At 41.3% G+C, this 16,029-nt stretch overlaps 1 pseudogene; it reads right to left on the reverse strand.

Moving 5' to 3' along the window:
* Positions 1-1,186: 1,186 nt before the first annotated feature.
* LOC128772873 (disintegrin and metalloproteinase domain-containing protein 21-like) lies at positions 1,187-3,411 on the reverse strand (annotated as a pseudogene).
* Between the last annotated feature and the right edge of the window lie 12,618 nt (positions 3,412-16,029).

Consider the following 16,029-nt stretch of genomic DNA (forward strand, 5'->3'; position numbering starts at 1 on the left):
AACATGACAGACTCTCTCCACAATAGCCTTGAGTTCATTCCCATGATGTTATTATTTTGCACCCCATCTCAGCCCCTTGACCCCACAGTCTTGCATTAGAAACTGTCACTTTCATGAACTGAACTAAATCTGTCCCCCCTACACAACTGGTCCATCCTATCTATCTACTCTATATGGTCATCAGACAACCACCAAGCTAAGAAGGAACACAATACAGAGTGTGAAGACATAAGTATTTATAGAAATAATTTTATAAAATTTTATCTAATAATCAAAGTAATGAGATATTTACAGAAGTAACTTAAATATGGTAAATGACCATGTTTATTATAAGATTCTATGAGTTTAGATGAACATAATCAAGTTACAGGACAACCGAGTAAACACAGGTCAAAGAAATGTATCCTTCTCAGGTCTATCCAAACCCTTTCCTTTGCACACCAATCAGTTTCCTATCTCTCCCTTTCTCTCTGGGCCTCGCATGTTCTCTGTCTCAAAAATAAATAAACATTACAAAATAAAGATACATACCAGTCATCCATAGACACTAGTGCCTACCTTTCTGATTGATGTATGGGTGCTCCTTTCAGCCTCATGGTCTCAGTCTCCCACATTTGGAAATTTGCTCTCCAGAGAGGCATAGCTTGCGCTAGTGGAACCTAATGCCAGTCCCCTTCCCTCACAGCCCGCAGACACGCCCGTGTGGACAGGCAGTATGGGTGGGTGGTAGCCCTCCATTATCCTGAGCCCACATGGGACTGGGGGAAGACAGATTACCTGGAGAATGAGAAACTTTTCAGTCCACAACAGCGTAGTTTTGGAGAAAACTCATGAAGTTGCCAATAAAGGAGCTTGTGTCAACTTCTCTTAATTCTGGAACCAGACACTTCTGCTCAAGACACAGCTCTGACTCAGGTCCTCTTCCCAGAAACTAAGGCTCAGTTTGGGCTCTTACAGGCTTAAAAACTACATAAAAGCCAGAAGCATGCAGTTTTCAAGTTTTATTTCAGAGTGCTGGTCGGTGACCCATGAGAGAACTGGTGTCAGAGCTGTGATGTGCCTGAGGACCCCTGTGTCTCCCGCAGACCCTTGGAAACGTGGATGTCAACTGTGCCGCCTCAATACTGTATTTTTACAGATGCACCAGATGCATTGTCTATAGCTGTTCAGGGGTCTGGAGGCTAAATTATGGATTGTCTTCTCCAAAAATCTCTTCCTTAACTTTCTCTGTGTTTATAGTTCTGACATTTCCAGAAACAACAAAGAGGAATGCAGCTATTATGGCATAAATGTGACCAAAACCCACTCTGAGATATACCATGGATTCATGACTTTGCCTGACTGGCTGAATTCTTCTGGGAGGGGTCCACAGTCTGTGCTCCCGCCAGTGCCTTGTCCGTGCACCATGGAGGATCCCAGGCTGTGTGGCAGTGGCAGTTCCTGTTATGGTTGCACATCCCTCTGTGACTGCATTTCTCTGGGATACAGTCATAATTCAGCTGAGCCCCACTGCCAGTGCAGTAGGTATCCCGACAGAACTATCCAGAAGCACAGGAAGTAACAGTTCTCACATGAGGAATCTGGGTTGTTCCTGTGCTACGATGTGAATCCAGCCCCAAACATGAGAACCCTGGATCTCAGACAGATGGAATCCAACATGTTCTTGCAGCTGAGGGAGATGTGTGACATTCCTACACTGCAGCCTTCCACACGGCACGCCTGTATGGGAACAGGTTCAGCGTTGACTTCCCCAGGGTGTTCTGCGGTGTCCATGTCGGCTGCCTTCGTGATTTATGGTATAGCAGACATCTTCACCTTTCCCAGAATTTCTGCCAAAGCTTTCTTGGCAGTGAATAGTGCGGTCAGTGCAGTTTCCATGATAGCAGCAGCCCTCTTCAGTGCACCCGGTTCCATCTTGCATATGGAAGTCACAGGGTACGCCAAGGACACCCCATGGCAGAACTCTGGAAGATCACGTATATTTTGGAGTGGTCTGCAGAGTGTCCTAGCAGCGGAGTTGGTGCAGTCTGTATAGCATCTGCCTGTATTCCATTTGCCCCCAGGGGTTCAGATACAATCACGCATACAGCCTAGATTGCTGTAGCACTGGTTGAATGAGCCGCAGTCACACTGCTTTCCTGGATCCACTATGTAGTTTCCATAGTGATAGTGGGTCAGGCTTTTATTTAAATGCACCAGTTCAGTGTTGAACATGCACTTGCCTGTTCCACAATTCATTATGTGCTGCATATGAATGAAGGAACAGTTACTGAAAGCTTCCATTATACCAGTTAGTTGGGTCCTAAGGCAGCTGGACCTTTTTTGGCAAGCGCATTCATCAGTGTCAATGCACAAGCCACAATTTCTTGCCATCTGATGCGTTGGTATGACAGAAAAGAGTAAATAATGTCTGCCTAAATAACCCAGAATGATGGCATATAAGCCATTGGTGGATGGCATATAGAATATACAACTGGACTGCCATGAACCTCATGGGGCCCATCTCAAATCACATTAAGGGTGAATGTGTTTTAAGAAATCGAAAATACTTTCACTCATACTATTGAAGAGGAAAAAAAGGGGCTCTGATGCAACACATAATTGCCTGTGTGAGCTTGATGTCTCTCACTCTAAATGACCATGAAACCAATAACTTACATCAATAGCATGAAATATTGACTCAATTAAGCTAACTAGCCTTACTAGGAATTGGGCACTTTTTTCCACGTGGTTAACACACTATACATTGTTTTGAAACTGAAAGCAAGTCCTTTGAAAATTCTGTGATGGGATGAACAGAACTTACTAGAGATCCTTGGGGCTGCACTGGCATTTCCTTGAGGAACAGGGGGTCCCCTGTCCTCCTTATATCCCCGGTTATAAGTAGGTCCCATTGCACAGATGTCTGCGACTATCTGAGAAACAAATTGTTCAAATGATTGGAAATCACCGAGGGGTCTCATTTCATAGGCAAGTTAATCCAACTTCATGACATCTTCAAGGCTGCCATAGCCTGTGTCACTTGTGACCATGGAAAAAGGAATCTCCTCCAGGTAGCTGAGGTAGTAACAGTCTGGAGGCATGAAGGGGTAGTCCACCTGCAAGGCTCCCTGAGCATCCTGAGTCATCATCAGCAGAGTCTGGACCAAAAGAGTTTCTTGTGCCGCATGTACATAACATGTCTCTTGCCCCAAAACGCAGGCTATAGGACAGACAGCCAGGCATCTGAATGCCTTTGCTGTGGTGCGGCTCCTTCTTGGGAATTACCACCTCAGAGGAGACGTAGTGCCATGAGGGATGCCCTTGAGAACCCTGCACAGGAGCCAGCACTGCCCAGAGTGCAAAGAGCAAGAGGGGCGCCCTCAGGGTGACCTGGCCCTCTGCCAGCCTCATGCCCCTGCTCAGAGACATCTGCCAGTGAGAATGGATAAATGGAGGATCCTCAGCAAAGCCAGGTCTAGACCATCAGACAGAATAGAGGGCTGTGCCAGGTGGCCAGCACCCTGCACCTGGGGGCCCCCTGTGGGGTTCGGCAACAGTCCCAGGGTGTGGCATTGTGTGACCCTGCACATCAGTTAGGCTGGGGTAGATATGGGAGGGTCAGGTGGGCCATGGTCAAGAGTGGTCACATGGACATGGGTATGGATTTGGACCCAGAGGCATGGCTTTAGTCAACACCTTTAATCTTTCCTCCAGCTACTTGCATATGGGCTATGCAGTTATATCACCCTTAACTTCTCTACCAATTCCATGTCCTATGGTACTGCTGGGTCACTTTCTTTGGATGACTACTTTTCCTCATTACAGAGACCACTGCTTTTGCTTCCTTGTGTTGTGGAGGTAAACATTGTCAATTTTACCTTTATGGGTGATGCAAAAAATCGCTTTGTAGTTTTGTGTGTCTTATTCTCCTTGGCTATTAGTTTGCAAGCCATTTGATCCTTTTGGTTTTTGCTTTGAAGGTTCCTCTGAGTTCACTGAGGAAAACATTTGTCAGTATTCTGAGTGATGATTGGTGAACTACAAGGTTGTATTTTAGTATTTTCTTATGCCAGCTGGGGAGAACAGAAAGTACTGCTGACCATGTATGAGCCCCAGGGGTTTTCTCCTCTAATCCCTTATGGGGGTTCTTTCCTGGCCTCTGGCAGTCTCCTCCCATGTAGTTTGGTTCTCTCTTCAGCTGGAGATGGAGGGGAGTTGAGGTTACTTTGGCAGCTTGCACCATGGAGTCTGCCCATGATCAAAAGATGGTATTGACCATGGCAATGCCTTGCTTGTTTAAGTACCCTCTACTGCTTTAAAATGCCCTGGGTCAGGGAGAAACCTCAGAGTTGGCGTTTGGACAAGAGTTTGCCTTTTCCCCAGTGGCTGGCCTTCTGAATATAGCTCAAATTCCTTTGCCACCCAAACTAAAACTTTGAACATTGACCTTTCCAGCAACAGGCAGCTGAATTTAGGTTTTGATAACAATGAAATGGAGAGTGGAATGGCAGTTGCCAGGGCCTGGCAGGGAGGGTCAATGAGGAGTAGATCTCAAGGGCTATGATTTTGTGTTATGCAAGATGACAAGTTTTAAAGGGGTCTCCACATCATTACCCCTGTAATTATCAATACTGTAATGTATGGTTAAAATTTTGTGAAGAGTGTGGGTCTCATTTTCAGTGAGATCTTACCACAATATAAAAGTGGAAGACACGAGTTTTGCTTCTCACACAACAGTGTGCTGAACTGCATGGACACACTCTCTACTGATAAGTTGAAAACAATTAAAAAAAACTTATATGTTTTGAAAACTAACCCTGAGGATATGTCATTTACAGATATCTTCTTCCATTCCCTAGGTTGCTTTTTTGTTTTGTTGATTGTTTCCTTCACTATGCAGAAGCTTGCTATTTTGAGGTAGTCTCTCTCTATATATAATTTTCTTGTATTATATTAATGTAAATTCAATCTGTTAACATACAGCGTAGTACTCATTTTAGGGGTAGAATGTAGAGAACCATCGCATACATATAACACCCAGTTCTCTCTCATTTCACCCAGTGCCCTCCTTAATGGCCACATGCCATTTAGCCCACCTCCCCCACTTCCCCTCAGTTTGTTCTCTGTATTTAAGAGTGTCTTCTGGTTTCCTCCCTCTCTGTTTTGATTTATTTCATTTTTCCTTTCTGTATGTTGTGTTTCTTATATTCCACTAATGTGTGAAATCATAGGATATTTGACTTTTTCTGACTGACTTGTTCCACTTAGCATAATACACTGTAGTTCCATCCACATTATTGTAATTGGCAAGATGTCATTCTTTTTGATGGCTAAGTAATATTGCATTGTATATATTTACCACCTCTTCTTTATGCATTCATGTGTTGATGAATATTTGGGCTGTTCCACAATTTGTTTTTTGTTGATAAGGCTGCCATAAAGATTGGGATGCACGTGCCCTTTCGAATCAGCATTTTGGTATCCTTTGGATACCTTTGGTATCCTTGGATAAATGCAATTGCTTGATCACAGGATAGTTCCGTTTTTCATTTTTTGAGGAATCTCCACACTGTTTTCCAGAGTGGCTGCGCCAGTTTGCATTACCATCAACAGTGCAAAAGGGTTTCGCTTTCTCTGCATCCTTGCTGACATTTTGTGTTTTCTGACTTGTTAATTTTAGTCATTGTGACAGGTGTGAGTTGGTATCTCATTGTGGTTTTGCTTTATATTTCACTGATGAAGAGTGTTGTTGAGCATCTTTATTCGTGTCTTTTTGCCATTTGGATGTCTTCTTTGGAAAAATATGTATTCATGTCTTCTGCCCATTTCTTCACTGGATTATTTGTTTTTTGAGTCTTGAGTTTGGTACGTTCTTTATAGATTTTGGATACTAACCCATTGTCTGAGATGTCATACAAATATCTCCCCCCATTTTGTCAGTTGCCTTTTAGTTTTATTGATTTGTTCTTTGCTGTGCAGAAGCTTTTTATCTTGATGAGATCCCAATAGTTTGTTTTTGCTATTGTTTCCCTTGCCTCTGGGGACATGTCTAGTAAGAACTTGTTCTGGCCAAGGTCAAAGAGGTTGGTGCCTGTGTTCTCCTCTAGGATTTTGAAGGTTTCCGTCTCACATTTAGGTCTTTCATTCAATTTGTATTTATTTTTGTGTGTACTGTAAGAAAGTGGTCCAGGTTCATTACAAGTTCACGATGCTGTCCAGTTTTCTCAACACCAGTTTTTGAAGGGACTTTTTCCATTTGATAGTCTTTCCTGCTCTGTCAAAGATTAGTTGATCATATAGTGATGTGTCCATTTCAGGGTTTTCTAATCTTTTCCATCAATGTATGTGTCTATTTTTTGCCAGTATCATCCTGTCTTGATGACTACAGCATTGTAATATAGCTTGATATCCAGAATTGTGATGCCTCCAGGTTTTTTTCTTTTTCAAGATCTTTGGTTATTTGGGGTCTTTTGTGGTTCCATGATAATTTTAGAGTTATTTGTTCTAGCTCTGTGAAAAATGCTGGTATTATTTGACAGGAAATTGAATTATTTGCATTGAATGTCTAGATTGCTTTGGATAGTATTGTCATTTAACAATGATTTTTCTTTTGATCCATGTGCATGGAATATTTTTTCCATTTCTTTGTGTTTTCTTCAATTTCTTCCATAAATGTCCCAGACTTTTCAGAGTACAGATCTTGTACCTCTTTACTTAGGTTTATTTCCAGTATATTATGGTTTTGGTGTAATTTTAAATGGGATTGATTCCTTGATTTCTCTTTCTCCTGCTTCATTATTGGTATATAGAAATGTAACAAATTTCTATATGTTGATTTTGTATGCTACAAATTTACAGGTTTATTGTACCAGTTCTAGCGGGGTTTTTTTTTTGGTGGAGTCTTTAAGATTTCTATATATGGTATAAAGTTCAACTCCAGAACTGAATAATCCTATTAAAAAATGGCCACAAGACATGAATAAGCATTTTTCCAAATGTGACCTACAGATTGTCACTAAACACATGAAAATATGGTCAACATGACTCCTCATCAGGGAAATATAAATCCAAACTACAATGAAATATCAACTCACACTGTCAGAAAGGCTGAACTCAACAGCACAAGAAACAACAGGTGTTGGTGAGGATGCAGAGAAAGAGGATCCTTTTGGAGGTGCTGGTGGGAATGCACACTGGCACAGCCACTATGGAAAACAGCATGGAGGTTCCTTAGAAAGCTAAAAATACAACTACGTTACGATAGAACAAATGCACTACTAGGTATTTACCCAAAGGATACAAAAATGCTAATTTAAGGGAATTGTACCTCTCTGTTTATAGCAGCTATGTCACAAACAGCCCAGCTATGGAAACAACCCAGCCGAAGTATGCAGTGATTGATGAATGGGTATAGAATACGTGGTATATCTACATAACCCCGTCCACGCACACTGGATATTTCTCAGCCGTAAAAGGAATGACATTAGCTATTGTTAAGGACAGGGATGGGCCTAGAGAGTATTATATTTACGGAAATAAGTCAGAGAAAGACAAATATATGATTTCCTCCATATGTAGAATTTAAGAAACAACAAATGGGGAAAGGGACAAATAAGAGAGAAGAGGCAAACCAAGAAATAGGCGATTTTTTCAATGTTCACTTATTTATTTAGAGAGAGAATGGGAGGTGGGGCAGAGGCAGATGGGAAGAGAATCCCAAGGAAACGTCGTGCTGTCAGTGCAGAAACCAAAGTGGGGCTCGATCTCAGGAATGATGAGATCAAGACAAGAGCCTAGATCAAGAGTCGTGGGCCTAACCCATGGAACCACGTAAGCCCCACGAAACAGATACTTAACTATAGGGGAAAAACTGATGGTTACCCTGGGGATGGTGTGTTGAGGGATGGGGAGGTAGTTGATGGGGATTAAGGGGTGCGCTCGTCACGAACACTGGGTGCTGTATTGCAATGTTGAATCACTATATTTTACACCTGAAAGTAATGGTACATTGCATGTTAACTAACTGGAATTTGAAGAAAAACTCAAATAATGTATTTATAGTGCCTGCAAATGGCCATGTTGGCATACAGCCCATGAAGAAGCATTTATTGCAGAAAATATACTACCAGAAAGAATACCTAGACTATTTGAACTAAGGTATGTTCTTTTCCTTTCCCACCCCAGATCAGCAAGAAGAAACTCCAGTGCAAGTAACTGTGACTATAGGCATGTGCCCCTGAGCCTGGCTGCAACCTCCCCTCCAGACTGTTGTAGCCAATACACACGGTTCCCAGTGACCAGCTCCTGTTCAGAGGACTCTTTCCCAGAGGGACAGGATGTCAGTGACCCTAAGCTGTTTGCTGTTGAGGCCAAGCCCCAGCAGGTGCCACTGAGATGTGCGACTCACTCATTGTTGGCAGCCCTACTCCCAGGAATGAAGCTCTGCCCTGGGCACAGTCCACTAGGGATGCTGGGAACCTGATCACCCCAGACCTGACTTGTATGGCAGGAGTCTCATGCCACCAGGACAAGCAAGCCACAAGGCAGTGAAGCTGCCAGCCACCCCTAAACAGAGCCCTCAATTTCCAAACTGTTTGGAATCCTGTTTGTCCCCAACACGCCCTGCAGCTGCAGACCTTTGCCCAGAGTATTGCCCAGGGTAAGGGGGAGATGGAGTAATTCTCTAATACAAGGAGCAAATCTGTTCCTATAGAACTGACTTCATTTCCAGCTAAGTGTGAGGAAGAAGGTCTGGGCCTCATGTTGTGGGAGAGTGAGGTGCAGGAGACACATGGTTTCAGTGGAGCATTCCTAACCTACTCCCCCTCATCTGCAGGAGAGAGCCAGAGCCAGGGACAGTGGAGGGAACAGCTCCTGTCAGAACACATATCAGACTATGGTCTCAACTACTCTCCATTCAGAGGAGTCCGAGGTTGTAGGGTTCAGTCTGTGGAGACTCCATACATCAGAGGGTGGTTGAACATAGGAGTGCTGTCAAATGAAGCAGAGTATCTCATCATGTGGTTTGGGAAAGAAAGAGATAAGGAATGCCCAACCAAACCACTGTCACCATGGTCTGGCTGTGTGAATGTCCCAGGTCACACCACCTCTGTAATTATGGGACTACAGCCCTTCCCTCCACATCATGTCTTTGAGTTTCACCTGATTTCAGGTGTGCATCAGTAGTGTCACAGTTCTCTGGCAAAGCCTCCCATTGATGGAATTTTCGTAGTTGGTTTATTCCTTTATATATAGAAAGAGTTTTGCCTTATTCTGAGCTCCTAACACTAAGAAAGATGCTGTAAATATTTACACACCATTTATTTTCTGAGCATGGGATTTCATTCTTCAGGGACAAATACTCGGGAGTGGTATTTCCAGGTTCCTTTTTATGTCATCCATGTATAATTTCATAAGCAACAGCCAACGGTTTTCCAGAGCTGGTGTTTGTTTGTCAATCCTTCCTGCATTGTTTGAGGCCCCACGTATGCTGGATTCTCACCTGGATTTGTTGTCTGAGTTGTTCCTACCTGAGCCATTGGGATGTGTGTATAGGGCATCTGTTGCATTCTTGATTTGAATTTCCCTGACAGTCGATGGTGTGAAGAGTCTTCTCCAGTCAGTAACTAATGTGTCTATAAGCTCAAGGATAGGATGTCTACTACACAAGGCTGTGCTTGTTTGATGGAGGTTAGTTTCCTTTTTTCCTATTGACTGTTGAGGGTTCTTAGCATATTCAAGATGCAGGTCCCTTGGTGGTTATGCAATTTGTGAATGTTGTCTCTTACTCTGTAACTTATCTTACTATTGGTATTCACGTGGGCAGATAAGTGGAATTGATTTTCACAAAGTCTATTTATACCATTTCTTTTTATGGGTCTTGTGTTCTTAGCTATAGTTTTTCTTTTCTTGATGATTGATTGCTTATGACTAATATTTTTTAAAAATGTTTATTCTTGATAGAGAGAGAGAGAGAGACAGAACGTGAGCGAGGAAAAGCAGAGAGAGAGGGAGACACAGAATCTGAAGCAGGCTCCAGGTTCTGAGCTGTCAGCATAGGGCCTGACAACGGGGCTCAAACCCTCAAATTGTGACACCGAGACCTGAGCTGAAGTGAGACACTTAACTGACTCAACCATCCAGGCACCCCACTGATTTCTTGACTTACGATGTACTAAAAGTCTTGTTTTTTTTTTTCTGGTTTCTCTCAATGTTGACATGTTCCCTATTTGGTCTCTGGTGACTTAGAGTTTTGTCGTTTGTTTTTAAATTTATAGACTCTAGCAAATCATTTTCGTGGCATGGTTTTTCCTAATATATGGAAGTTAAGTGGAAATATAGGAAATTGAAGTTCAAATTTCACAAGAGTTGCCATTCTGTGTCTCTTTGGCCAGACTGCTCATCAGATTAGATAGATATGCTCCTGGGGTCAAAAATCACGTTTACCTTTTCAGGTGGTGGGCTTTCTATATGTCTCAGGAGCCGCTGAGCTCTGTGCACACAACTGAGTTCTTGACACAATTTTTCCTTCGCAATTCTATGTGAAACCCTCAAAATCCATTTTTTGCATTGCCAATTTTAGACACTTCATGAATAGAATGCATTGAAGCTCTTGTATCATTTCCTAAAATCATTTTACTCTTGCGTGTTTGGGACTGTAATTTTTCTTCTTCCTTCCAAGGGGAGCTCATATCTGTGTTTGTGGAATTCTTCCAGGCTTCTCATCTCTTAATACTTTCCCAACGTGCTGTGCAATTTTTGACCAAATGAATACTTAGGTTTATTTGTACTCTATCACATTGGGTGATAGGAGCCGCGAGAGAGGCTGCATCATATGTTTTTTTTTTTTGTCCCCTTGTATGTTACCTGTCATATTGAATGTTTATAGAACATATAGCCCCTCACTTTCATGAACCACTAACAGGGGACATGGTTCTCTTCAAGAGACAGGAAAGGAAGACAAGGGAGCTGAGACAGCAAGTCGGGGAAGGAACCCCAGAGCTTCTCAGGAAGCGTCAACTGTCCACACTTTCCAGTTCTGCAGATGTGGGTCCCTGCTGAGGCCCAACCTGGGTTCTTGTGCAGGTGTCTGGACAAGCTGCCCATGATGTGTGGGCACAGGGGAGTTGGGAAGGGCAGCTGTGGTTTGAATTCCAGCTCACCTGGCACTGCTGTGAAAATTCATGAGTATGTTAATTTATGTCCACCATCAGTTAGGGATATAATGAGAAAATGCAAGACGTTAGACTCACTACCTTAGATTCCATGTTCATGACAATTTGTGACAACAATTCTCCCTTCCTTTTTTCCACTTTTAAAATTTTTTAAGTTTGTGTTTAAATATTTGTTAGTTAACATATTGTGTAATATTAATTTCAGTAGTAGAATTTATTGGTTCATCACTTACATTAACACCCAGTACTCATCACAACACGTGGCCTCCTTAATCCCCAACACCCATTATCCCATCCCCCACACACCTGCCCTCCAGCAACCCTCAATTTGGTCTCTAACCTTAGAGTTTATTTTTATGATTTCTTGCTCTTTTTCCCCTTCCCCTAGATCTAAATTCCCCATAGGAGGAAATCATATGTTGTTTGTCATCTTTGACTGACTTACTTTGCTTAGCATGATACCCTGTAGCTGCATCAAAATCTTTGCAAATGGCAAGATTTCATTCTTTTTTATGACTGAGTAATATGCCATTCTATACATATAGCAGATTAATCACATGGTGGACTTTTGGTCTCTTTCCTCAGTTTGGCTGTCATAGTTAATGCTGCTGTACACATTGGGGTGCATGTACTTCCTCAAATCAGAAGTTTTGTATGCTTTGGATGAATTCCTAGTAGAGCAATTGCTGGAGTGGAAGGTTGTTTAATTTTTAGTTTTTAAACTGTTTTCTGGAATGGTCCGGGCACTTTGCATTCCCACCAAGAGTATAAAAGGGTTCCCTTCTCTCCTCATCCTCATCAATATCTGTTGTTTCCTGAGTTGTTAATTGTAGCCATTCTGACAGGTGTGCAGTCATCTCTCATTGTAGTTTTGATTTGTAATTCTCTGATGATGAGTGAGGTTGAGCATATGTTCGTCTGTGTCGGTTAGCCATCGGAATGCTTTGTTTGGAAAAGTATCTCCTCATGTCTTCTGCCCATTTCTCCACTGGATTCTTTGTATTTTGGGTGTTGAGTTTGAGAAGTTTTTTTAATAGATTTTAGATAGTAAGCCTTTATCAGATATGTGGCTTGCAAATACCTTTTTAATTTCTGTAGAATGCCTTTTAGATTAGTTGATTGTTTCTTTAGCTGTGCAGAAGGTTTTTATTTTGATGAGGTCCCAGTAGTTCAAGTTTGCTGTTGTTTCCCTTGCCTCTCTAGACACGTCTAGTAAGAAGTTGCTATGTCTGAAGTCCAGGAGGTTGCTGCCTGTTCTCCTCTAGGATTTGATGGTCTCCTGTCTCACATTTAGGTCTTTCACCCAATGGATTTATTTTTGTGTATGGAGTAAGAAAGTGGTTCAGTTTCATTCTTCTGCATGTTCTGGTCCAGTTTTCCCAACACCCTCTGTTGACAAGGCTGTCTTTTTTCCCATTACATAGTCTTTCCTACTTCATCCAAGATGAGGTGGCCATACATTTGTGAGTCCATATCTGGGTTTACTCTTCTGTTCTCTTGATCTATGTGTCTCTTTTGTGCTTGTAGCTTACTGTCTTGATAAGTACAGCTTTGTAATATAGCATGAAATCCATAATCATGAAGCCACCGTTTCTTTGTGTAGCAGAGACATTTCAACACTACTTGCTCCTTAAATCCATGAACATTGAAGGTGTTTCCACTTCCTTGTGTCATCCTCAGTTTCTTTCACCATTTTTAGAGTCTTCAGAGTATAGATATTTTAACTTTTTAGGTATCCTATTATATTTGGTGCAATTGTAAACGGGATGGATAGTTTTTTTTTTATTTTTCTTTCTGTTTCTTCATTATTGCTGTGTAGAAATGCAGCCGATTTCAGTATGTTGATACTGTATCTTGTGACTTTGGTGAATTTGTGCATCAGTTCTTGCAATATTTTGGTGGAGTCTTGAGTTTTTTATATAGAGTGTCATGTCATCTGTGAAGAGGGAATGTTTGACTTCTTCTTTTCCAACTTGTATGCCTTTATTTTTTGTTGTTGTCTGTTTTTGAGGATAAGACTTCCACTGCTGTATTAAGTAGAATGATGGGTGTGGACATCCCTCTTGTGTTCCTGGCAGTAGAGGAAAAGGTTTTTTTTTCCCCACTGAGGATATTAGCTGTGGGGTTTTCATGTACGGACTTTATGATGTTGAGGTGTGTTTCCTCTACCCCTTGTTGAGGGTTTTATCAAGAAAGGATGCTGTACTATGTCAATTTTTTTTTTGCATCTATTGAGAGGGTCATATCATTCGTATCCTTTCTCTGATTGATGGTATGTATTACATTGATTTATTTGTGACTATTGAACCACCCTTACAGCCAAGGAATAAATCCCACCTGGTCACGTTAAAGGATCCTTTTAATGTCTTGTTGCATTCAATTTGCAAGTATTTTCTTTCTTTTTTGTAACGTTTATTTATTTTTGAGACAGAGAGAGACAGAGCATGAATGGGGGAGGGTCAGAGAGAGGGAGGCACAGAATCTGAAACAGGCTCCAGGCTCTGAGCTGTCAGCACAGAGCCTGACACGGGGCTCGAACTCACGGACCGCAAGATTACGACCTGAGCCAAAGTTGGACGCTTAACCGACTGAGCCACCCAGGCGCCCCTGCAAGTATCTTCTTGACAATTGTTGTATTCTTGCTCATTAGGGCTAGTGGCATGTAAGTCTCATTTTTAGTGGGGTTTAATCTGGTTTGGAACCGTGATCATACTCATCTTATAGAATGAATTTGGAAGTTTTCTTTCCATTTCTATTATTTGGAACAGTTTGTGAAGACAGGAATTTTCTATTCTACTTAAATAGAATATTTTACACTCTTCTTAAATATCTGGTAGAATTCACCTGTGAACCTATCTGGCCCTGGATTTTTGTGTGTCAGTAGATTTTTGATTAATGATTCAATTTCTTTGCTCATTATCAGTCTGTTCACGTTTTCTCTTTCTTCCTTTTTCAGTTTAGGTAGTTTACATTATTCTGGGAATTTATCCATTTCTTCCAGATTGCCCAATTTGTTGGCATATAAATCTCCAAACTATTTTCTCATAGTCGTATTTCTGTGGTGTCAGTCGCGATGTCTCCTCTCAAATTCTGATTATATTTACTTTCGTCCCTTCTCTTTTGTTTTTGCCGAGTCTGCCCATGGGTTTATCATTTTTATTTATTCTTACAAAAACCAACTTATAGTTTCATTCATCTGTTCTACTGTTTTTCTTTGTTTCTATATCATTTGTTTCTGCTCTAATCTTTTTTGTTTACCTGTTCCTGCTGGCTTTAGGGTTCATTTGTTCTTTTTCTAGCTCCTTTAGTTGTAAAGTGGTTGTGTGTTTGAGACCTTTCTTCTTTCTTGAGTTTGGCCTGTACTGCTATATATTTCACTCTTCCATCAAATTTGCTGCCTCCAGATGGTTTGGAACTGGCATGTTTTCATTTTCATTTGCTTCCATGTATTTTTTTATTGCTTCTGTAATTTCCTGAAAATCTCATTCCGCTTTTACTACAATGTTCTTTAACCTAATGTATTGGCAGTGTTGCTCAAATTTTTCTTGTGGTCAACTTCAAGTTTCATAGTGTTGTGGTTTGAAAATACGCATGGAATGATCTCAGTCTTTTTGTACTTGTAGAGGGCTGATTTGTGACGTAGTATGTGATCTGTTCTGGAGAATGTTCCATGCGCACTCAAAAAGAATGTGTATTCTGGTGCTTTAGGATGGAATGTTGTGAATATATCTGTTAAGTCCATTCAGTCCATGTGTCTTTCAAAGCCATTGTTTCCTTATTGATTTTCAGCTTAAATTGTCTTTCCATTGTTGTAAGTGGAGTGTTAACGATCTCTATTATTACTATTGTCTATTATCAATGAGTTTATGTTTCTTATTAATTGAGTTATATATTTCAGTGCTTACATTTTTGGGGTATAAATATTTAAAGCTTCAGATCTTCTTGTTGGATAGACCCCTTTATGATGATATACTGCCTTCCTGATCTCTTGTGACAAACTTTGGTTTGAAAACTAGTTAGTGTGATATGAGTGTGGTACTACAACTTTCTTTTGACGTCCGTTAGCATGATAAATTATTCACCCTCCCCTCACTTTCAATCTACAGGTGTTTTAGGTTGAAAATGAGTCAATCGTGTGCAGTGTATAGAAGGATCTTGTATTTGTTTTTATCCATTCCGGTATCCTATGTCTTTTGATTGGAGCATTTTGCCCATTTACATTCACAGTAATTATTGATAGATATAAACTTAGTGCCATAGTGTTACCTCCAAAGTCATTGTTTCTGGAGATTTTCTCTGTTTATTTCTAGTCTTTGTTACTTTTAGTCTTCCTTTCCCACTCAAAGGGTCCCCTTTAATTTCTCGCAGGGCTGATTTAGAGACCATGAACTCCTTTGGTTTTTGTTTGTCTGGGAAATTCTATCACTCCTTGTATCTGAATGACTGTCTTACTGGAGAAAGTATTCTTAGCTGCAAAATTTTCAATTGCGCATGTTGAGGATATGATGCCACTCCCTACGTGCATGAAGGTTTCTGTAGAGACATCTGCCATAGTTTTTTTTTTTTAATTTTTTTTCAACGTTTTTTATTTATTTTTGGGACAGAGAGAGACAGAGCATGAACAGGGGAGGGGCAGAGAGAGAGGGAGACACAGAATCGGAAACAGGCTCCAGGCTCCGAGCCATCAACCCAGAGCCTGACGCGGGCCTCGAACTCACAGACCGAGAGATCGTGACCTGGCTGAAGTCGGACGCTTAACCGACTGCGCCACCCAGGCGCCCCTGCCATAGTTTTTTTTTTAATCTTCCCTTGTTAGTTAGCAACTTCTTTTGTGTTGATGCTTTTATGGTTTTTCTTTATCTGGATATTTTGC

Source organism: Panthera pardus, unplaced genomic scaffold (genome assembly GCF_024362965.1).
Source record: "Panthera pardus isolate Hobbes unplaced genomic scaffold, ASM2436296v1 HiC_scaffold_24, whole genome shotgun sequence".
Lineage (NCBI taxonomy): Eukaryota > Metazoa > Chordata > Mammalia > Carnivora > Felidae > Panthera > Panthera pardus.